This window comes from Trachemys scripta, chromosome 4, assembly GCF_013100865.1.
Source record: "Trachemys scripta elegans isolate TJP31775 chromosome 4, CAS_Tse_1.0, whole genome shotgun sequence".
NCBI lineage: Eukaryota > Metazoa > Chordata > Testudines > Emydidae > Trachemys > Trachemys scripta.
In genome coordinates, this window is record NC_048301.1 from 7,987,869 (window position 1) to 8,011,887 (window position 24,019).

Below are 24,019 nucleotides of genomic sequence, written 5' to 3' on the forward strand. Positions count from 1 at the left end.
ATGAGGAACATAAAAAATATTGAAGATGCCTTTTCCAGATGTCTGACCTGCAACACTTTGTTCAGTTAAGCACAGGTGATAAAATATTTGGTGAACTGCATCCGAAGAAGTGGGCTGTAGTCCACGAAAGCTTATGCTCTAATAAATTTGTTAGTCTCTAAGGTGCCACAAGTACTCCTGTTCTTCTTTTTGCGGATACAGACTAACACGGCTGTTACTCTGAAACTTGAGCTAAAATTAATGATTGTTCTCAATAGAACTCCAAGAAAGCAATGGTTCTTACCAGATCAGTCCACTCATATGGTAGAATAAAGTAGAACATATTTTTCCTGCTACTGGCCTCATTTATTTGACTAATCCAGAATCTATCAGGGACATCTTTGCCTACACAATTAAATGTCCACTTTTTGTAATGATTCCCCTTTGAACTTCAATGCAACAAAGACATTTCTCTTGCAGAGAGCAATATAACAACTTCAGTTAACTAACCTTGTCTGAGTACCATTGAAAAGCAATACAAGAAAATGCTTACATTCATCCCTGTTCAGCAAAGCACTTAAGTAGGTGCTTAAATTCCACTGGTGCCAGTTTAGTGTTTTGCACAATACTAACGCTTTCCTGAGTCATGCCCTAAGGTACTGCCCAATATGAGTAAAGGTGGCATAATTGGACTTACGACATGACTGTTTTAGTGATGAGAGAGGTGCCTGTGATGTCTATGTGTGGGGGGGAGGCACATACAGGGGTTCAGGAACATGGGGGGGAGATGTGTGCTAAGAGCCCTTGAACCAAACTGTCAGCCCTGTATATAATGGAATCCGCTTCAAGCCAGGGGGTGCAGCTGCACCCCTAGTTCCAGCCCCTATGGGCATGTATTTGCATAATATAATCAGGCAACACACATTGTGGCTCTGTGCTGAAAACTGCTCCACGCTGTAAGCCGCTCTCAGTGGAATTGCTCTTCAGTTTGGTTTACAACCTAATGACTGTTTGCTCTTCAAAACCGGGCACAGCTGTACTCGTTCTGGCTTTGTTGGGCTGGGCTGGGCGGCTTGCTCCAGAATAACAGGGGCCGCGCTTGAACCCCACTCACAGCAGGATTCAGGCTCTGAGCCCCCGCAGTGTCCTGGATGCGCGCTGACCCCGGCCGCCTGAGGCTCAATCCGGAGTCACTCCCGGGGCTCAGTGTAGACATCCCTGCAGAGGCTGGGGGCGGGTCAGGGCTGTACCAAGGACGGCCCTGCGGAGGAGGCGGCGGCCCTGGGGGCTGCCTGCGACGTGTCGGCGGGGGGCGCTGCGGAGCGCCCGGGCCCTGCCCCCCGCCCGCCGCCTCTCTCCTCCCCCGCAGCCCAGGGCTTGGTACGTTCCCGGCTGGCGGCGCCGGGGGCCGCGTTCCGGAGCTGGCCGCGCTCTGGGGCCGGCGGGAGGGCGGAGCGGTGCAGCGGGGAGCCGGGCGCGGGCAGGCGGAGCGCGGCAGCCCGGGGGACGCTCGCCCAGGTACCGCAGCGGCTCGAACCCGGCTCGGCCGGGCCGGGGACGCGATCGCCTGCGCGGGGTGGGCGAGGCGAGGGGACCGGCGTGGGAAGGGAGCCGCGGCGGGGGGCGGGCGGCGGCCCGGGGACCCCCTTCCTCGCCCTGCCCGGGTCCCCGCGGGGGAGAGCCCCGCTGGGCCGGCGCCCCCGGCCCCTTCCCTTCGGGGGATGCGCGCCCGGTCTGGCGGCGCTTGTCCCCCAGCCTGGATGGGGCGTGGGGGTGCGGGACGGGTCCCGGGCTGACCCGGCGGCTGGCTCTGCGGAGCAGGGCACCGGCGCGGGTCCTGTTGCGGGAGGGGGCTCGGCCGGGCTCGGGTTGTCCGAGGACCGCGGCGGGATACAGCTGTGGGACTAGGAGGCGAGCTTGGGGCACGGGGTGTCAGGGTAATGCCTACCCTGGAGCAGCCAGGCAGGGCTGCCCTAATCCAAGGGTCCCTCGTATTTCTAATCCAAGTCTAAAACAAAAGCTTCTTTGAAGCAGCGATTCGCTTTTCGTCTTGTGTTTACACGGTGAGGTCCTGGCCCATGCCGGGGGCTTCCAGGAGTTACTCGAAAACTAATAATAAGGAGAGGTATGGACTTCTCTTGGCACTTTGCATGACAGGCACGGGGAGTGCAAACCTGAAAACTCTTCAGGGCAGGTGTGTAGACAGTGTCTTGAACATAGAGGGCGCTGCTAAAATGCAAATAATTAAGAGCCATCGTTTCCAAAAGTGGCTAGTGATTTGGGGTGCCTCTGTGTTTGGGTGAGACCTTTAAGGGACCTGCTTTGCGGAAGGTAGGTGTTTCAGAAAATCAGAGCCTTATAGGTATGTCAAGTTGAGAACCCATTGACCCCAATAAGGATCGAAGACATAAACTGGTGAAAATATGTCAAAACAAGGACATTTTAAAGCCCAAATGAAGGCTGGCAGTTTGTTAGACGCATCACCTGTTAAGTTGGTGATGAACAGGAACCTTGAAATTTTTGCTAAAGCCGGTCGGTCTTGGTGAGAGATTTAATATGACACAAATGAAGCAGCAGAAATAGATTCCTTTTGGAAATAAAAGTCAACCCAGTTAGTAGATGCCATTATTTCTAGCAGTGTGACATTCAAAATACTTTTTGTTTGTTTGTCCTATAAAAGTTTGAGTTTAAATGTTTTGTTTTGTTTTTTATTTTGAATTTGGTAATTTGAAAAGCTGAGATGATGTAATAACATACAGACATTTTCAATGTTTTGGTTTCATATGCATCTATTTTAATTTTGCTGTTTATTGCATGAACTACTCTTTATTGCCACAGGGTGCAATTTTAGAGATTAGTAAGTGGTGTTGGAGAAACTGCAAGTTGCTTCATTTTCCAAGAATGTTAGTCATTTCCTTTCAGTGATTTCAGGGAGTCGAAATTTAACAGCATCGGTACTTCTACAGGAAAACTTTTCATAGATTCTAGGACTGGAAGGGACCTCGAGAGGTCATCGAGTCCAGTCCCCTGCCCGCATGGCAGGACCGAATACCGTCTAGACCATCCCTGATAGACATTTATCTACCTACTGGACTGTCTACCTACTTTCCATGCTGGACTGTCATTTCGGCTCTCTGCATTTCCTAGCCTAGCTCACAGAAGCAGTTCTTGCTCCTGCACAAGTAGGCCTATTGACATCAATATAGCAGTTCATTAGCCTTATCCTGCTCCCATTTTAATCAATAGGTCTGCTAACCATTTTGTGGGGGTAGGAAAGGGGTCCTAAAGTGAATTATTAGTTTGATGATTTCATATCACGTTATTAGGATTTTGTAGGAAAACACCTTATAAGTAAACAGATAAGACAGTTCTGTTAAAACATGTGACTAATAAAAGAAATAAAACACATGAATCCTCTCTGGATTATGGAAGTCTGGTAGATAAAATTGCTTAGCCTTTTAATGACGCACTTTGGTGAGAAAGTGGAAATTTAGGTCCCAATCCTGCAAACATACTTAACTTTCTTCATGAGAGTAGTCCAATAGGGAGCAAGTTACCATCTAAACTGGGACATATTACCCCAAGATTTCCTAGTGTAACTAGTGATTTTTGAGTGCCTCCGTTTTGGGGCTGTTCACATGAGTAAAGTTATGTGAAACTGAGTCTTTGCGGAATCAGGGCCTTAAATATTTACTTGTACTGAGTATGGAAAATGAAGTAATACATTTTTAGAACATAAAATGAGATTTTTAAATCTGTATTTAAAACTCTTCTTGGAGTAATATATCAGCAAGAAAGACGTCTACAGCAGAGCGCTATTATCTGGTTATTTTATCTGCATGGTATCTTCTCCAGACAGCAAAATACCTAGAGTTTGAGTTGGTGTTTTAATTGACTTGCAAGAGTACATAAAAATCTGACCAGTGGGTGACCACAGCAATCAGCATGTCTGTCACTTCTCATGGAAGAATTGCTGAAGCAGACAGGAAGGCCTGGTCTTTGCCTGAAAATTAGATTGACCTAGATACATTGCTCAGGGCTGCGAAAAATTTTGTCCTGTGTGCGATGTAGTTAGGTCGACCTAACCTCCACTGTAGATGCAGCTTGGTTGATGGAAGAATTCTTCTATAGACCTAGCTACCACTTCTTGAGGGGTGGATTTACTACAGTGACAGAGAAACCCCAGTAGCATGTCCTGCTGTAGTGTAGACATGCCCAAAGTGTGTGTTAGCAACATTGTTGCAAGGGGGAAAAGTTGAGCTGCAAGTTTAGAGTTGCTGTAGGGCAGAGGTTACGCGTGGTGGGGGGCAGTATGCTGGGTCGCATGCCCCCAGGTTAACTGCTTGGCTTGTACTGAGCATGTCCACATGCTTTGAGCATCCTCAGTAACACTGCTGAAGCCGGGGCTGCCCTCACTCTGGCCACCTCCCCCCCCCCCCCCCCCAGCCCCGTCGGCAGGCATGGGTCGTCTCTGCTGTAGGACTTAGCAGCTCTTCTAAAAATATATATATATTGTACACAAAAAACTATATTAAAAGAACAATATTAAGGTTGCTAAGTCAAGCATTCAGAAGTTAGGAAAAACCAGAATTCAGGTTGCCTGTGCAACCTGAATTTGCCTCCTTGTGCGTGTGTATTATGATACAGTCTTTAATTACATGCCTAGCCCAGAGCTGCAGTTGCAGGGAAAGTATTGCTGAGCTGTGGGCTGGAGCGCGCTCGGTGTGAACAGAAACTTTGGTGGCTTTTAGCTGCTAAAATCTAAGTTTCTACTGAGCACGTGCAAACTGAGATTCTCTCCCCCTCTCCCCCCCCCCCCCTCCCCGAGGCTTATAACGTGGCTGAATTTGGGCCGTTCTTTATGGGGACAGCAAAAGACACATCCCTCTGCCAAAATGTAAGTGTTTTTTTTTTTTTTTTTTTTTTTTTGCTCCAAAGCCTGGGGGGTGCTAGAGCTTTTCAGAAAAAAGCTCAGAATTTTGTAACCTGGGTAAAACAATGTATTTTTCCCTAGTCTCAGAAATGACAGAACCATTTTGGCTTTAATTTACCCTCCCCCATCCCTCCCCCCGAAAATCAGTCTAAGGCAGACACCCAGCATGAAAAATTTCAGTCCAAATGGTTAAAGTTTGGCAACTTTGTCCTCAACTGAAAACAGGGTCTTATAATTAGAAGTGTCGGGCAACTTTAGTGAGAAGTGGTGTTACTTGCCCCACCTGTTTAGTCAGTGTGAAGAACTTGGCTAGTGTAGCCAAAACATTTGAATATGTTAGTCTTGTTGGGACAGGAGTCAGCTTTTTTGTATGTGGCTGGTGTATTTTACTTTCATAAGAATGTTTTCGTGCCAGGCCCAAAGCTTTTTTTCCAGCAGAAAAATTACAAAACTGTGCTGATCGAACTGCCAGACCGTTTCTATTCCTAGGTTGATTTAACAACATTTATATAAAATCTCTGACTCTTTTAAATGGAGGATAAGTTTGTGGATTAGTTTGGCCTTTTTGGACAAAATGCTTGGAACTGAGGCAATTTCCTTTAACTCGGCTACTTTTAATGGCGAGTTCAGATTTGGACACGTGTACTTTGTTTCCAGGATCACTTTGTAAGGGAGTTCTTGGTCATATTCATTTTTAACTTTTAGTTTATTCAAACTAAGAATTCCCCAACGAGTCCTGCAACTTGGCAGGGGGTTCGACTAGATGACCCTTGCGGTCCCTTCTAACCCTATGGTTCTGTGATTCTAAGAAATTTTCTTTTTAAATCAAAATCTGCAAGCAATTATTCCTTTACATGAAAGTCAGTGCTCTGAGAAGATTAATTCAGACCAGATGTAAAAATATGTGAATTTCAAATTAAGATGATCTCAACGCCTTCCTCCCTGTTTTTTAAATGCTGTGGACCCCATGTGGAATATACAAATTATGGCTGTTAAAATATCTGCCTGGTGGTTAATCTAGCTTTATGCGCTTTCTGGAAAGAGGGTTTATAATTTTTTTTTTAAACAATCAGCGTTTCCCTGTTTCTGCTGAGGAAATGAAGTTTATTAACATTGTCAATTGAAACCAAGCACATGGCTGTTCTGGTTTAGTAGAAGTTATTTCCAGCTGTAATGTAAGCAACCAGTAACCTAATTTGTAGTGTGTGCTCATTGTAAGGATGCTAAATTCATACAGGATTATTTAAGAAAGGCAATATTGAGTCACTTGTAGAAAAACACCTCCATGCCATTTTGTTTATGGCCATTTGGTTGCTCATTTATGGAATGCCATTGAAGATGATTTCAGGGATTAAAAAGTAATTCCTTGTGGTTTAATCTGTCTCCCATTTGAAGTTAGGGCAAAGCTGTCATAGACTTCAGTGAGAACAAGATTGGGCCTCAATCTTGAAGGATCAGATTCTGTTCATTTCAGCATAAATGGAATTCACTTTATTAGGGTCTATCAAAAACCCATTAAAGTCTTTCTGGGACCCCAAGGTGGGTTGCGACCCCATTTTAATGGGGTTGCCAGGGGTGGTTTAGACTTGTAGTGGCTCGGGACCAAAGCCCAAGGGATTCAGCCTGGGTGGCGGGGCTCAGGTTACAGGCCCCCTGGCTGGGGCTGAAGCCTTTGGGCTTTGGCTTTGACCTCTTCCCCACCTGGGGCGGTGGGGCTCAGGCGGGCTCAGGCTTTGGTCCCATCTCCTGGGGTCGGGTAGGAATTTTTTGTTGTCAGAAGGAGGTCGTGGTGCAATGAAGTCTGAGAACCCCTGTTTCAGCAGTTTTTGGATTAGGCCCATCATGTGCCTTCCAAGGAGCTTTTGGTTATCTTGCAGTGTTGAGACCCATTGGACTATTTTGTAGGCAGATATTATCTTTCTCTGTTGCAACATACTAAACTGTTCTGGCTCTAGTTCTGTAATGTTGGATGGGGGAAAATGAGATGTAGCTAATAAACAGCTGAAGACAGTGCAGCTGATATTCATCCTGGGGAAGTCTAAACAAGGAGAAGGGCAACAGTTGTCAATGCGGTTATGAAGAGTAGTAGGAACAATACACAGAAGACTTTCAACAATGTAAACATTCTAGCAGGAAAAAGCATTGGAGGAAAAAAATATATAAACAAATTAAAAGTACTTTTATTGGACCAAAAAGGAAACATTGGTTCTTGAATTGTAAGGAGTTCATGGCAGGATTCTTAACTATAATCCCAGTAAACAGAAGGTGGAGAAAAGAGTGGTCCATTTAAAAAAGTGATGGAGAACTAGAATTCTTAGTTGGGAAGAGTTTCCAAGAGATTTACTGGTATGGGGCAGCATCTCCTTTGTGAAATATCTGGATGAGAGTAATAACCCCAGTAGAAGTTCCAGTCAACTCATCAGTCTTTCTGTGGGTGCTCAAATACTACAATGATGTAAATATTTAAGTAGGGGCCAGGAGCTTGGACACAAGTAAATGAATCAATCTGCTGCTCTGTTGCAAAACCTAGCAGACCAAATGGAACTAGAGGAAAATTTTCAACTGGACTTTCTAAGGAAATGTAAAATGTCCTTTTTTTTTTTTTTTTTAAGCCTTGAGTTGCCCCCAATGGCAACAGTTACGTTAGCAACTAGGGACAAAATGTTTTTAATTGCGGTCAGCACGTTACCTGTATGGTTTACTCTTGCCGTCACTGTGCTTGTCTGTATATAGCCTATGTGAGTGTGCAGTGCTTAATGTGTGCCAAGGCTGGGCCCCGGCACCTCTGGGCTTGGCAGTTCATAGCCCTGGCACCTCTGGGCTTGGTGCACCAGTTATGAAGGTAGAAAAGTTGCCCCCGCACCTCTTTCATTACAAATTAAGCACTGTGGGTGCGTGTAAAGCAGCAGTCGCTGACCGTACATTACTGATGAGGAAAAGGATCTATACCCAAATCCTCCAACGTATTTAGGCCTCTAACTTGCATTGATTTAAATGGAAGTTACGAGTTAAAATATCTTTGAGGTTCTGGGCTTGAGAGTATGTTGTGGAAAAATCCTTGAATCCTTCAGCTCACTGTTTGAGTTCAATGGAAAATAAACAAGGTACAGGAATGTGTCACAGACAGAGAGAATCATTTCTTTGGATTTGTATTCTGTTGTGCTAGGCACTGGGGAGATATTGTCTAGAATTCTTCAGTCCATTTTGGACACCTTTCCATTGGATATTTAAGATATTTAAAGACAATTATCTGTACAATGTGCGATCATAACTGGGTTCTGAATATTTCCACTTATCATTTGTGTTGCTTATTACAGTTGTGGATAAACAAATGGATTCTGCCTCCTCCTGCAGCCAAATCATAACACTCGAACATACGACATCCCAGACATTCCCGTGGCTGTGATTTCATAAAACACTGGTTATTACTTAATTGTAGAAAGAGAAGCAGTGGAGGGAGACGTCTCTGACTCAAATGCATGCTTTCGCATATTACTTGCAGAGTTCTTTTAAAGAAGCCAATTCTGCACCTTCACACTGAGTAGCTGTTACTCAAGTGAGTCATCCCAGTATCTTCATTGAACGGCTCTCATGAGTTAAGGGATGTCTAATGGGGTCCATGGGAAATAATCCTTTTGTATACATGTTCTCTCTTTCCTGTTAGACTCGGTGTGAAATGCTCTATGTAAGAGATGACGTACATAGTTACGAGAGAGGCTAAAAGCTTGAACTTATTCATCATCCTTATTTTGGGCCAGATAGGGACAAAGGGCATCACCGCAGTGACTTGAGTGGGCTCGCTTGTGGCGTTAAGGCCAGATTTTTAAAGGTATTTAAATGCCTAACTTCCATGGAAGTCAATGAGTTAGGTGCCTAAAAATCTCCACAAAGGTACTGTTAATTATGAGCAAGATTCTCCCTCTCTGGCCTCAGATGTATTAGTTCCCACTCTTCACACAGGGAGACACAAGCTGGAATGAGGGGCCCAGCGCCCCTTGATGTCGTCTGGAACTGGGCACCTTGCTGCCCGAGGCACTTTTCTAAATCCCACCCATAGCTCCTTGCCCTGCAGAGCTCCTGCTCTGAAAAAGAAAGACGACGACTTGGAGGTGACGGATGAAATCTTGTGAAGGGCTTTAATAAAGTGAGCTGAGCCCACGTGGCTTCAAGACTGAGCTTGATAATTTATGGCGGGGATGGTATGATGGGACTTCCTACGATGGCATGTAACTGATCTGTGACTGCCAGCAGCAAATATCTCCAATGGCTGGTGATTGGACATTAGATGAGGAGTTTGAGTTACTGCAGAGAATTCTTTCCCAGGTGTCTGGCTGGTGGGTCTTACCCACATGCTCAGGGTCTAACTGATCGCCAGATTTGGGGTTGGGAAGAAATTTTCCCCTGGGTCAGATTGACAGAGACCCTTGGGGTTTTTCGCCTTCCCTTGCAGCATGGGACACGGGTCACGTGCAGGTTTAAACTCGTGTAAATGGTGGCTTCTCTGTAACTCAGTCTTTAAACCATGATTTGAGGACTTCAGCAACTCAGCCAGAGGTTAGGGGTTTATAACCAGAGTGAGTGGGTGAGGCTCTGTGGCCTGCAACTTGCAGGAGGTCAGACTAGATGATCATGAGGGTCCCTTTTGACCTTAAAGTCTAGGCATCTATAAATAGGAAATCAAGAGGGGACAGGATATTTTGACTAGATAACTCAGAGAGGGAGAGAATGCTGAAGGATTAGCCATGTGGCTAAAATAAACAAACGGGACAGACTTGTTTAGCTGAGTGCCGCCTTCTTGTCCAGCAATTCCTTATGTCTGTTCCCCCCTTAACAATGTCATCCGAGCAGATTGGAACTTCTGGATACAAACACAGTGTAACTGTGCCAGCTGGCGTGGTACATGATACCCCCTGCCTATTAACTGCAATACTAATTGATCCACTTAGCTCTTCTAATTCTTCTCGAATACCCAGCAGCCTCCATTTTAAACATCATTATGTCTCCCCTCCTAAGCTCCTGCCTTGTAGGATAATGGTTTCCATCCAGATACAACAAGCCAGCCTTAAATTGCACTATAATTGTGCTCCGCTTACCCATTCTATTGATTAATATTACATGGGTCATTTCAAAACAGGAAGAGTTACAGCCTTCAGCGTCTCCTCGCTAATTGCAGTCCTGGGGTGAATGTACCACTGCCGGTGGAAAAATATTCATTGTCCATGTAATGCCATTTTTATGCTACGCCAGGGAGAGCTCAGCTATGCTGGGATTTATTATAAATCAGAGGGAAAGATATTGTATGTTGCAGCAGCGTTGGGTCAAATAGTAAGATTTTGTTCCTGACATTTTACTACTGAAGAAAATTAAAAAGTGATAAACGGAGCTCTGCCTTGACATCGCTATTTAATCATTTGTAGGGGTTAAGGGTTTCTCCATAGCTTACTACTAACTGTTTCATTAGTTACGGCTATAAAGCAAAGCAACACATAGGAACTTCTGTGTCCTAAGGATACACTGGAGGGAAACAGGAGCCGAAAAAGAGTGGCACACTTACTATGGTGTAGGAAGACAACTGGTCCTGAACTTGCTTTCCATTTGATCAGAGGCAAAGCTCCCCGAGATTTCAGACGGAGCAGGAGCATAAAGATGAAGTGATCTCTCTCTATGTCTGATCTCGTCTATACCCTCCACTGTAACTATGCAAAATCTACACCAGCTGAGGAGCTGGCCTTTCATGAGGGATCGCTCAGTGGTTTGAGCATTGGCCTGCTACACCCGGGTTGTGAGTTCAATCCTTGAGGGGGCCATTTAGGGATTTGGAGATTGGTCCTGCATTGAGCAGGGGGTTGGACTAGATGACCTCCTGAGGTCCCTTCCAACCCTAATAATCTATGATCTGCTCTTGCAAATTTCCCATTGACATCAGTGGGAGTTTTCCAGGGTGCAGTATTGGGCGCAGTGTTTAGTGCCACGCCCCTCCCCAAGGAAAGGGGACAATCGGAAAAGGAGCACCAGTTTAGAAAAGGGCTATGAGTGTTTACAGGTTGTGCGGTTTTGTTTACTGTCGTAGCTGTGGTAAGAAAAGGCAGGAGGCATCCTTCAGTGGACAAGGTTAGTGAACTTCTCTCAAGTGAGATTTTAAGGACTTCTGTGATTTTCCCAGACGAATTCAGCAGGGCCCCAAACTACTACAAATTGAGCACCGTCCTGCAGCCCTCACCTCACCCATGTGAGTTCTTGAATGAGCAGTCTGACTACACTCAGTGGGGAAAGGCTGCAGGCTCAAGCCCAGGGTTCCCCCAGAATTAAATATAGTCAGTAGTTCTTGGCATGTTACATTCTTGGTGCTGGTTTGTTACTTCTGTATAAAGACAGGGGCTGGGATTCTGGCCGTAGGTCCTTATTCCCTACTCTGGAGGCATATTGGGGTTGTAAAGGCACTGCAGCTTGCTGGGGGGTAACCCTCTTGGGACCAGAGCAGTGCAGGACTACATGCCCCCTGACCCTCACAGGGGCTGGTGTTGGGGCAGTGTCTGCGGCTGGCGAGGGGTTTCTGCAGCACTGACTGCTATGAAGATTCTGGGTTGCTCCAGGCTGTGGGGCAGCAGTGTGGATAGGGCTGCTGCAACCTAGAGCAGCCCTCTGTTGGCTTTCATCTATGCCAGAAACCGCATCAGCCCCCAGCTGACCCAGAATATGGGGGCTGCAAAAATGGCTGGCAGCCATCTTTGCCCCTGACGCTCCCCTAAGTCGTTCCTTGTGTGTCATGCCCCCTGGACCATGTCCCTGAACCATTCTGTGCTCTGGGCATGATTCTGCGATGTGCTGAGCGCTCTGAGCTCCCACTGACTCCGTGGGAGTTGAGAGCATTCAGCGCCGTGCACGATCGAGCCCGCAGTGAAAATGTAACCACATAGGCTGGCAGGATCGGGCCCTTCTTCACTCAGGCGTTGCCCCTGGTTCCTATGAGAGCGCTGCCGCAGCAAGAACTGCTGATGTGAGGTAGGAGTTGGTGGAACGGGCCCAGCATTAGTCTGTGTTTTGCCTGGGGTTCGTGCAGCCAGGCTGCGCGCCTCTTCTGGAGACGGTGGTTGAGTTGTGAGTGTACCCAACGTCGCTGTCATCAAGGCAAATCCCCCCCCCTCCCCATCTGTGCTAATTGCTTCCCTTCCCTTTAAAGCTGTTCAAACACATCCCTGCCGTTGTCTTCAGCTGACTCGGCTCACAGGACTCAGGCGTAGGGCCTGTTCTATTGCCATGTCCATGTTCAGGCTCGGGCTGCAGCCAGAGCTCTGGGACCCGCCCACCTCGCAGGGTCCTAGAGCCAGGGCCCCCGCCTAAGCCCGAACGTCTACACTGCGATTGAACAGCCCCTACGCCTGAGCCCACGTCCGCCGCGTGTGTCTAGTGGCAGTGTAGACGTACTCTTAGAGGTTCTGCCCTAGGAACAGACCAGAGAGTGAATTGCGACTCACTCACACCCTGGTCTCTGGCTCCCCCGCCCCCCAATCCTCTGGAATAAGGTACCTGCCTCAGCTCTATACCTGGCACAGATTACTTCTGTATGTTGTGAGGCAGGGCAGAGACAAGCCGCCCCCCCCCCCCCCCACACACACACACACACACACTCTGTTCCACAGAGGCTGCCCTCAGTCTGGATAAGGATAGGAAGCACAGGGGAGTAGGGAGGGCCGTGGCCCATGGAACGTGCGATGTTGAGGGCCCTACTGCCTGAAGCTCTTTGTCTAGCTCCATAACAAACAGACTTTGCTCAAGCATAGCTCCTGCCGAGTCTGTGCTTGACTGACTTGGTCCCACAGGTGCATCGTGGGCAGCGGGCGCTTCCCTACACTGGCCCACAGCAGTTCAGGCTCGATATCCAGGGAGCCCCGGATGCTGCCAAGCTTTCAGAAATAGGTGGCTGCTCCCCTGGGTGCCCGGTTGTCGAACCTGTGCAGCACCTGCTGCTCCCACGGCAGGGGCTCAGCATCTCAAGCTGGGAACTTCCGGATGTTCGGTTTTTGCAGCTTAAATAGAAAGCATTTTTATCCCCATTCTCCAGATGGGGGAACTGAGGCACAGAGCGGACAAAGTGATTTACTCAATGTCACACAGGGAGTCTGGCACAGAGCCGGGAACTGGACACTGATCTCCAGCACGCCAGTCCCTTACAATTAGTACCAAATCCCTCGGGCATCCAGCCCCCACGGAGCAAGGTCTAAAATAAAGACTATTTACAGTATCACCGTTTGTCATATGCTGCCTGATGTCAGGTCCTTTCTGTTCTTGTTACTTGGTATGATTAAAACAAAAAACACAAACAACGTTTCAATTGTGTGTGGTTAAAGCAGCAGGCCCGGTGTATTTCCATTGCTTTTTGCAGTGTTGCCTTTATTCAGTGGCATATACCTCTAGTGGAACGTCATGTGTTCAAATATTTTCAGGGTTGATCGCAATCAGAAATGGTTTCGGTTCTCGTCTTTTGTAGGAAATCACAGTTTGCCCCAAAGATTCAGAAACAGATATATCAGGAAACCCGTTTGTTGGCATGATGTGGTGGTGGGTTGAAACAAAGCGAAGATTTAGCAATTCTGGGGCCCATTAAACAAGCTGTTGTTTTTCTCCTTGGGGGTAATAAGTTAGTGCAGACAAAATGCCTTACTGGTGCAGTTGTCAGTGGGTGTTTTAGGTGCCCAAAGCAACCAGGATTTGGACCTGAATGGTTGAGCCTTCAGAAATGCGTTTCCTCAGGAAATTGGCTGCAGATGAAGGTGTATCTTTACAAATGAACATAGAATATCAGAGTTGGAAGGGACCTCAGGAGGTCATCTAGTCCAACCCCCCACTCAAAGCAGGACTAATCCCCAGACCGATTTTTACCCAGTTCCCTAAATGGCTCCCTCAAGGATTGAACTCACAACGCTGGGTTTAGCAGGCCAATGCTCAAACCACTGAGCTATCTCTCATGAAAGACCAGCTCCTCAGCTGGTGTAGATTTTGCATAGTTACAGTGACGCTACGCAGATCTATACTTCGCTAGTTGATACAAGATGAGGCTCCGGACCTTGAAAACTGCCAAGCGTTCTGCATCCAGACCAGCACAGATACGATTGATACTGTGTTGTGCAGCAGGAAATGTTCTCCCTTTTCAAGATATCGGTTTGTTTTGTTTCTGTGTTTGAACAGAGCAAATGACACATGATTTCAGCCGAATCTCCTTTGCAAGTAGCGTCACTGACGGTCTGTCCCTTGCTCTGTGTATTCCAGTGAGAAGGGGTGGCCGGGGTAACCCATCTTCAGAGGTGTCTGAAGCCCTGGGTGCTGCAGGAGGGACAGGATAGCCGCTCCACAATGATCAGTAGAGAGTGAAACTTACCAGGAGTTGAGGAGAAATACGGTGGTTATGGGGGCCAGGTCAGTGGATTTACACCGGTTTTAGGGAAACAGCATAGCTGAGAGGAGAACTTCCGCTGATACCGGGGGACTTACTCAGTTTTCAGTGTTTGTCTGGATGTTCAGGTTTTTAAAAAATCTTTCAAAGCTCATTCCTGATTCTCGATTGCCCTGCGTCTTGGTCCTGATTCAGCTCCTCTTGGTGGCAATGGGGGGCCTTGACATCAGCGGGAACTGGATTGGGGCCCTTGTGCGCTGGTTTTTATTTGTGGAAAGCCCGGCTGGGCACTGGAGTGAATGAGTGCCCAAAGTGCAGGGCAAAGGAGAATCGGGCCCCATGTGATTTCTGCCATTCCCCCTCCAACAGCTCCCCAAGCGCTGTTTGCTGAACACCTAAGCTGGGGTACACCTCCCAGGGGTAACAGCATTGGCTTTACTGGAGTTACGCTACGAATGACTTGTCCAGTGATTTTTATTTTGTGCTGCAGCATACGTACTTCCAATATTTACATTGGATAACTTCTATCATGAGAAGCAGGGCTTCCCTACAGGCTTTGCCCCGAAATTTAAGGATTCAGCAGCCCAGGGTAGATCGGCAGCACTTGCAGAAACACCTATTTAAATCCTAAGAGTGCCACCCCTTTGATCATAAATTAACAGTCCTAACTTAACTTGGGCAGAAACCGACTTTGGCACGAGAATTCCTGGCTTTGATGTGGCTGGAAGTTCTTTCCAGATATTCCTGTTAATCCCTGGGGGTCATGCAGACCTTTCCAAGGAGAGAATATACTTTACGCCAGGCAGGGAGTGAAGGCCTGAGCTCAGTAGCAAATCTGAGCTGTTGTCGGGGCTGATGGACCGCGGTGGAAGCTGGGCACCATCAGTTTTCTGTGTGCCTCTTTTTCAGGGGCCGGGGTGCACCATTTAATTGCAGTAGGGCTGAGGTAAAGAAATGAAGACAACTGAAATGATTGCCCCTCATAAGGGTAACTTACACGCATCTTATGCAGCTGGAAAATGGAAGTATGATAAATTACATGGCTTTAGGGCCAGCTCCTGCTTTTGCATTGCGATTGTGGGTCCAAGCCTGTGCTCAAATTACTGGCTGTGTCTTTGCTAGGGACTCTGCTGTGTGGTAAAATGAACAGTCATGGGATTTTCTCCTAGGAGGAATTCAGATTCTTGTATGTGTCACAGGTACAAATTTAGAGCAGTCTTGAGACAGATGTAATCTGGTTGGGGGCTGAATCGGAACCCAGCCTGCCCCAGGATCATGGGGCAGCAAAGGAAGGCTAAAGCCATCTTTATTGCTCAGCTCCTCCTTCCTGTTGTTCATTATTTGTAGTGTGGCTGGGATCCCTAGTCATGGATCCAAGACCCTGTTGTGCTAGAGATGCTGTACAGACACAGAACAAAAGAGCTTCCCTTTAGCTCCTGCACTGAATACAGCTCTGCTGGGCCTGAGGATTTGACCCCAAGACATAACCCTCAAATCCAGTTTGTTGCTTTCTGATGGAGTAAAATAAAACTGCAATGACAGATTCGTGCTGGGAGGGCTAAGCAACTGTCAAAGGAATGTGATTGGCCGCTGGGAGTAGCCACTGAGCATTAAGTATCCTGGTCAGGTGACTAATGGTAATTGAAACTTCCCAAAGCTGTTTCCATAACCCTTTTTGGTAAGATTGGTAACTAACCTGTGCAATTATCTGCAGCTCAAAATGGCCACCGACTCTTACCACCTATGAGACTTTTTTTAATTGATAAATTAATGAACCAGTTGGTGTGTACCATTGTGACTCTGTACTTCTTGTCAGAGCCTATCTTGATATTGTCACTCTTGGATCTGATTGATGACCATTGGAGCTGGGCCATTCGGATTGACCCTATGGAAACTTACTTTTTTGAGCAGTTAACTTTCTTAAGATCTGCCCTTTTGAAGGGTAAAACCGTATTCTGCCTTCAGCCTTCCCAGAGCAGTCCACAGTTTGACTTGTCCTTCTTAGCTCACTGTGTAAGAACATCAGCTACCTTTCCATCCTCTCTGCGCTGAGGCACGTGCTCTGGCAGCGCTCCCCTTGTCTTCAGAATGAGACATAAACCCGATGGTGCTGAAGGATGTCCTGGATCAAATCCTGTGGCTGGGTTTCAGAAAGGATCTGGAGAACGGTGACCGTTGCTAACGTTTGTAGATAAGGGTACTCGAGTCAGACAGTTGCAGAGCGATTGGGCCAGGTTCTGATCTCAGCCTCAGTGTTGTAGATCTGGAGTAACTCTCTTGACTTTATTAGAGCCAAGAAAGTTTATAGCAGTATTAAGATGCTCAGGATCTGACCGTCATCTGCTATGATCAGAATGAATTGTTTCCCCCATACACAGCAGTGCATAATTGGCTATCTTGTGTTCATTTTTCCTTCCTCAAAAGCATCAGTTATCGGCCACCCCCAGAGGTGGGGTATGGAAACTGATGGTCCAATCATCTAATTCAATATGGCAAATCCTCTGTTTCTCTCTTTGGTTTTCCAACATCCAATCTCTGGCTTTTTGTGGCAGATGAAGTAATCTGATATTTATAATGAACAGTTCTTGTTCCAATGAAGGTCCCTTTCATCTGCTTGAATTCAGTACATGGAAACTTTTTTTTAATGCATGCAGAATTGGAGACAATTTTAATTATGTGGCAACCGCAAACATGAATTAACCAAAAGCTGGATTAGCAGAAGTTGTGTTAAGTGAGGGGTTTAAAACTTGTAACAGTAGCTTGCTGCATACCGACATTGAAATGATGTATCATAAAGCAGACAGTTTTTAAAATTGAAAAATAAAAAATTCCTCCAGAGTGAAATGAAGCATGGTAAATTTCATCTTTCCACACTCCCTCACTTGGACACTTGATCCTTGCTTTACTTCCTTGCATAAATCTTTATTGTATAACCCTCAATTCATCCATTCCTTTTTATCATATTAGAGGCTCTTAAGAATTAAGGGCTCAGCCAGTAGTCAGTGACTAGTGAGTTCGTTTAATACTCTAAGGCGGCTGCATGAAAAACATTTGGCAACATTTGAAGCTGCCATTTAAATGTTGTAAAAATATGCAAGGACTTATTCAGAACTCTGTTTCTCGTGTCCATCAATGATAATCCCTTTGCTATTTAAATACAGTAGGTGGAAAATCTGTTGTAACACTCCGAAGAGGAATAAATGTGTCACTGAGCGATCGGCAGATAAACCCTGGAGCTAGTCTGCACTGCTCCGATGCCAACCGGTTGGCATCGGAGCAGTGTAGACTAGCTCCAGGGTTTATCTGCCGATCGCTCTGAACTGATGTTCTCAGTGTTCTCCCTTCATCTTGAGTTTTAATAATGATCACAGAAGGCGGTCACAAATAGCATTCTCATGACAACGCCAACTCAGTGTGTTCTGGCAGGGAATGTGATTGGGGTGAAGGAAGAAATCTGTGTTTATAATGAGGAAAAATGATGCTACAGTGTGAGAAATAACCAGCCTTCTATGGCCACAGGAAACACATGAGCAGAGCAGAGGCCCTGGTTGGGTGCTCCAAGGTGAAACTCATGGAGTTTCCTTTGAGGGCTCGACTCAGGAAATTGGGGACCACAGAGGAGCTGGGGGCGTGGACCTCCAACCCTGCAGTAGCCAGGGATCTGCAGAAAGCTCTGCTCTCAATCCCACAGATCCCAGAGCTGTGATCTACCTCCACATCAGCAGCCAAGCGACAACGACTTTGCCCCCTGTGTAGATATGCAGCACAACTCCTTGAGTGGCAGATAACACTGCTTGGAACACCAGCCGTTCCTGCGTGATGTCCGGAGAGGGAGGCCTGACCCTCTGGAGTGGGAGCTGAAGGATTTCCATGAGCTCGGAGATGAGGGAAAACATGTCCTGGAGCTAAACTGCTCCCACACTGCCCCCCCCCCCCCTCCCCCCCCCCGGGGATGAGCGCTTTCCCTCCTTCTCCTCTGCCTTCCCCCCCCCCCCCCCCCCGATCCAATTAAAGTCAGCAGAAGCTGTGGGTGTTTGGCTTTTCTGGAAATCAGGCCCTGGGTTTTTAATGCCTCCTTTGATCAACTAATGGCTGGAATTCATCCAGGGCAGTTGAGTGTGTCAGGACCCTTTCTTAGAGGTAACCGATGCAGATATTTTAGGGACAGAATAACCAAAGTAAAATGTGCAAATTCCATTCTTAACTACCAGATAATAGGAATTTCACAGTAGAATCACCCACTAGTAAACAGCACGGCATATATGCCAAAGGGAGCTCTGTGGAAGACCCATGCATGAAGGAATCAAAGATTACATTGTAGAAATAAGAAGCAGATGCTTGAAAAGAATTTTCTATAGTCCAGCATTCTCCTCCCCTCCCCCCCATTGGATACAGGCTGCATCATGATTGAAAGGAATTTTTTTGTGCCTGGTTGCTAAATCTGACCTGGCCTCATATTGCAGATGGTTGTCCAAAAAAAAAAAAAAAAAAAAAAAAGCAAGTGTATCTTGGCATTTAAAATTCATGAATTTTAGAAGTGTGCACAGCCTGGTTGTAGGGTGCCTTTTAAAGACACTTGTCAGCCTAAAAGTTGAGCTTTAATGGACCAAAACCAAATGCCTGCATCTCTTTCAACATGGAAACCGATTTTTTGGGGGTGTATCAGACTAGTCGTTTTGATGGTTATTTGTATTACCGTAGCACCTCTGAGCCCCAGTCCAGGACCAAGGCCCCACCGCGCTAGGCGCTGTACAAGCACAGAACCAAAAGACAGCTCCTGCCCCCAGGAGCTAACGATCCAAGTGTAAGAAAAGGGGGATGCAGACAGGCTGGCAGAATACAAGGAGACAGTGAGACAATGTGGGTCAAGATGCTAGGCACTCAGGGCCGGCTCTAGGCACCAGCAAAACAAGCTGGTGCTTGGGGTGGCACATTTTTAGGGGCGGCATGGCTGGTGCTAGAATGCTGCCCCTAAACATGTGCCCCGGCCGCCCTAGCTCACCTCCGCTGCTGCTGCCGCCGCTTGCGCACCACAGCGCACGAAACAGCTGATTCGTGCGCCGCTGCTCGCCCTCCCTCCCAGGCCCTCAAACCTGTGAGGGAGGGGGAGATCCTGAGTGGTCGCGGCGCGCGAAACAGCTGATTTGTGTGCCGCTGCTCGCCCTCCCTCCTAGGCTTGAGAGCCTGGGGGGAGGAGGCAGGGCTGGGGATTTGGGGAAGGGGCGGAGTTGAGGCGGGGCCGGGGGGTGGGGTAAGAAAAAAACGTGGGGGGGGGGGGCGCGGCCAAAATTGATTTTGCTTGGGGCAGCAAAAATCTTAGAGCCGGCCCTGTAGGCACTGGTCTCAGACTAATCCAGTTTTTTGTAAGCACCATGGCAAAAGAGAGTTTCGAGGAGGATTTGAAGGAGGCCAGTGAGTTAGTTTGGGGGCTGTTTATGGGGAGCTTCTCCCAGACGTGGGGCAGCATGGGAGAAAAGACGAAGGCGATTGTTTGTTTGTTTGTTTGTTTGACAGTGTAGCAAGTAGGCAATGGAGGTTGGTGTTCTGGGTGGACTGTAAACAGGAGTCAACATAGCAATCGTGAGTGAGAGATGACAGGTCGGCTGACCATTTGCCCCCTAAGTTTCAAATTCACGGGGAGTTCTTGGTGTGTGGAGAGCTATTGTTGTTCTTTGAAAAAGAGCACAGCCTATGGGTCCCACTCACATATCAAGGCCCCTTTGCACTAAGCCCTGTACAAACAAATAACAGGAGAGTTCCTGCCCAAAGGAAGTCATAAAGCTAGTTTGTGAGAAGGCGCAAGAGGATGTTGCAGACAAATGGAGTGAGGGAAGAAAAATGGGTACAGGATCGGTCCCTAAAATTTAACTTCTGATAAGCAAGGGACGACTTATGGCCAGTGTCCTTAGTAAGCTGCCTCTTTGTTATTGGACCATTTTAATTAATCTTTCCTGACTAATGAGCATTTTTAGTTCAGAGGAATTGTGTTCATGCACCCAAGCTATGCTCTAAAGATCTTTCAAAAGTCACTCTAGCTGCTTCCTTGCAAGTAAAAATCAAATGATTTGGTTATTCTGATGTGCGCATCTCCTACCCTTCAGAGCACCTTCTGGCATTTTTGACTGTAGCATTTGGTGGAACAGGAACTGCTGGGTGAATGTGAGTTGACAGGTAATAGCTGCAGGTTGCATCTCTGAATGTCGAGTGGTATTGCTGCCCTGGGAACAGCGTGAACTTTCCTTTATAAAAGGATACTCTTCATGCTTTCATTTTGTTTTTTCTACTTCAGCCACACAGCCGTGACAGTGTAGCGGTGCTGCTGTCGCATAGATGCTCTCTACGTCAACAGAAGGGTTTTTTCTGTCACAGGCATTAATCCACCTCTCCAAAAGGTGGGAGCTAGATCGAAGGAAGAATTCTTCTGTCGACCTAGCAATGTCTAGTCTGGGGCTTAGGTGGACCTAACCACGGTACTCAGGGTGCGACATTTTTTCATAGCCCTGAGCCATGTCACTAGATTGATCTAATTTTTAAATGTAGGCCAAGCCTTATTCTGCTAATATTGTTATGAAATCCTAGGGCAATGGGGGAGCTGGCCCCCGAGAATTGCTACAGGCCGCTGATTTTTTGGCAAGGAGGAAAGCTTGGGGTCAGGAATGGACTGCAGCTTCCATTTCCAGAGATGGCAAAGACTAGTCATTAAACACAGGAGACGTTCTTTTGCCTTCTTGGGTTGACTGGATGGCTGCCCGTTCAGCCACTGCCCAGCACCGGTTACGATTTGACACATGGACTTACCACTGACGCGATTTGCGGTGATTGCAGCAAGCGGGAGGGAAAAGGAAGGACTCTGGAAGAGAGCAGGGGTCTGTATTGAACAAATCGGCCCCTGGACTGCCCCAGGAAAACACAGGGTCTGCTGGGTGATTAGTGGGGAGGGAAGGGAAATATGACACCATCAGCAAAACCCCTTGCTTTGCATCTGATATTCCTTCTCTTGCTGAAAGTTCGTACCCCAAAGCCGTCCAGTGGGATGAAATAAGAACCAGACCTGTTTAGAACCACTCACCCCACCATTACACTTTGCATTCTCCACCTGCTGCCCCTTCTCTGGATTTCTCAGGGCTCCAGGAAAGGAGAACCTCTACTCTTCGCCCCAAAACTCAGTCATTGTATCTGTGTTTCCATCCAGCATTTATTCCTAGTTTATTATCTTGTTATAGCTGTGTAGCAAATACAATGCTCCCTTGTTCTGATACAAGTAGGATCCTTCGCCAGGGCTTGGCAGCTTCTCTCCTGCACGCATTCTCTCTCTGGCGCCATTTCTTACTCTTCTTTATTATTGGTATTCCAGTAGCGCCTAGAGACCCTTCCCCCCCCCCCCCCCCCCGGGTCTCTGTGTTAGCAGCATGTGACCAGTGCCAGAGGGCATTGCACACAGACAGGGCAGCTGGGCTTCTCTGGGGCTCTCACCAAATAGCGTTTCCTATTTTGCTGTTGTTACTCATCAGTTAAGAGCAGGGCTGATGCGGGATTAAAGCAGCCAACTCCCATCCTGGAACTCGGGACGCCAGTGGAGACCCAATTTGTGCTATGTCTGGAAGTGCTTAATATTGCAAAGCAACTAATCCTTCTGCATGCCTACAGTAAGCAGTAATGGCTAATGTTACTGGGTCCGTCTAGCTTCACAGACCAGAGCCAGTGTTCTTAAAGTTACCCCCTTACTGGTAAAGTTAGCAATAGTGTTTTGGATGATATTTTCTATAGGTACGGGGCTAAATCCTGCTTGCCTTACTCAGAGTGGGTCAGTTTATGAAGCTGTTACTCATCATTATTATTAATTATTTTATCATACTGTGCAGGAGTTTGTCATGGTCCAGGACCCCACCGTGTAGGTGTTGCACAGACACAGAACAGAAAGACCATCCCTGTCCCATAAGCTTACAGTTTAAGACCAGAGACAACAGACGGATGCAGACAGATGGGGAGCGTCTCCTTGTTTCCGGGTAATGTTGGTCAGCATGACAAGTAGTGGTCTCAGCATACCACAGGCTCACCACCATGGGTAGTTCCTTACTCTAAGCAGCCTTCTTGCTCTCCTGACAGAAGGTGCTATTCCTGGAACAAGCTTGATGCGAAGAAGGGTTCTCCAATTCGGCTCAGCAGGACTGCTCATCTGAATATGATTTTGTGGGCCTTAGGCTGTAATGTAATCTCTCCCTCTGGGGTTTAGAGCTGTGCAATGCAAAAAATCCAACTCTCCTTTTTCAATTGGTTAATAGCATCAGCCCTAGTGAGGAGAAGAATCAACCCCACTAGCTGTAGGGCAAAAAATAGTACCAGATATTGTAGCTGACTAAGAGCCACGGTACCACAAACCTGATGACTCCCAAATCAGACCAATCTTGCTGTCCGCAGTTCTGTGGCTTGCAAAGAAAGCCAGCTCCCATCCAGTACGGTAATATCTCACAGATGGTAGTGGGGGAGGGGGACATATGTTTGCCAGGATACTGTATGTGAAAAGCACAGTGGACCAGGAGTTTCAGAGGGGACTAATGATTTTGGGTTTCTCAATTCTGGGGGCCCGACTTGAGTCCCCTGAAGCAGGCCAGATTTCAAATGGCTGGCGTCCTGCCCATGGGTAATCAAGTTCTCTTCAGGTATCTCCGTTTGGCCCCTAGAAAGTCAGGCACCCAGAATTGCTAGTCCCTTCTGAAAATGTTAACTGGTAGTCTTGAGCATGGTGAGTGTTTGTTCACACAGACCTCAGCAGTCCAGGCTCAGCTACTCCTGATAAATACAGGTTTCAGAGTAGCAGCCGTGTTAGTCTGTATCCGCAAAAAGAACAGGAGTACTTGTGGCACCTTAGAGACTAACAAATTTATTAGAGCATAAGCTTTCGTGGGCTACAGCCCACTTCTTCGCATGCATATAGAGTGGAATAAATATTGAGGAGATACATATACACACATACAGAGAGCATGAACAGGTGGGAGTTGTCTTACCAACTCTGAGAGGCCAATTAAGAGAAAAAAACTTTTGAAGTGATAATCAAGATAGCCCGGTACAGACAGTTTGATAAGAAGTGTGAGAATACTTACAAGGGGAGATAGATTCAATATTTGTAATGGCTCAGCCATTCCCAGTCCTTCCACTCTATATGCATCCGAAGAAGTGGGCTGTAGTCCACGAAAGCTTATGCTCTAATAAATTTGTTAGTCTCTAAGGTGCCACAAGTACTCCTGTTCTTTTTCCTGATAAAGAGTCTCTGATCGATTTGCAGTGTACGTAGCATGCATGAGATATCTTATTTGCTTTAAATAATGTTGTGTGATGCTCCTGAATCATTCGCTGTGAAGTCTATAAGAGAGAGGGCGTGGCGGGAAGGAAACTGACCTAAACTCAGCTCCTTGCAAAGAGACTTTTTACGCTGCAGCTGAGCACTATGGGGAGTCCCGGCTGCCAAATGGAGACCAAAAGGGACAGGAATGGTAACGTGTTTTTAGGCAACAGAGAGGCTGGCTGGTGGTCGACAGCTTGTTGCTCTGCCACAGACTGGGCTGTGTTAGGGTATGTCTACACTACGGGATTAATCCGAATTTAGATAATTCGGATTTGAGAAACAGGTTGTATAAAGTCGAAATGAGTGCGGCCACACTAGCACAGTAATTCGGTGGTGTGCGTCCAAGTACCGGGGCTAGCGTCGATTTCTGCAC

General features: G+C 47.1%; 1 protein-coding gene across 2 annotated transcripts in view; it reads left to right on the forward strand.

Annotated features, from left to right (window-relative positions):
- Nucleotides 1-1,412: 1,412 nt before the first annotated feature.
- Nucleotides 1,413-24,019, forward strand: part of FRMD6 (FERM domain containing 6) — a 73,782-nt gene continuing 51,175 nt past the window's right edge. The window contains exon 1 of one of the 2 annotated variants that reach the window (XM_034768394.1): nt 1,413-1,497. The gene's annotated coding sequence lies outside the window, so the exon portion shown is untranslated. Of the gene's footprint in view, nt 1,498-22,176; nt 22,310-24,019 lie in introns of those variants that run through there. The other variant, XM_034768395.1, reaches the window with a different exon arrangement.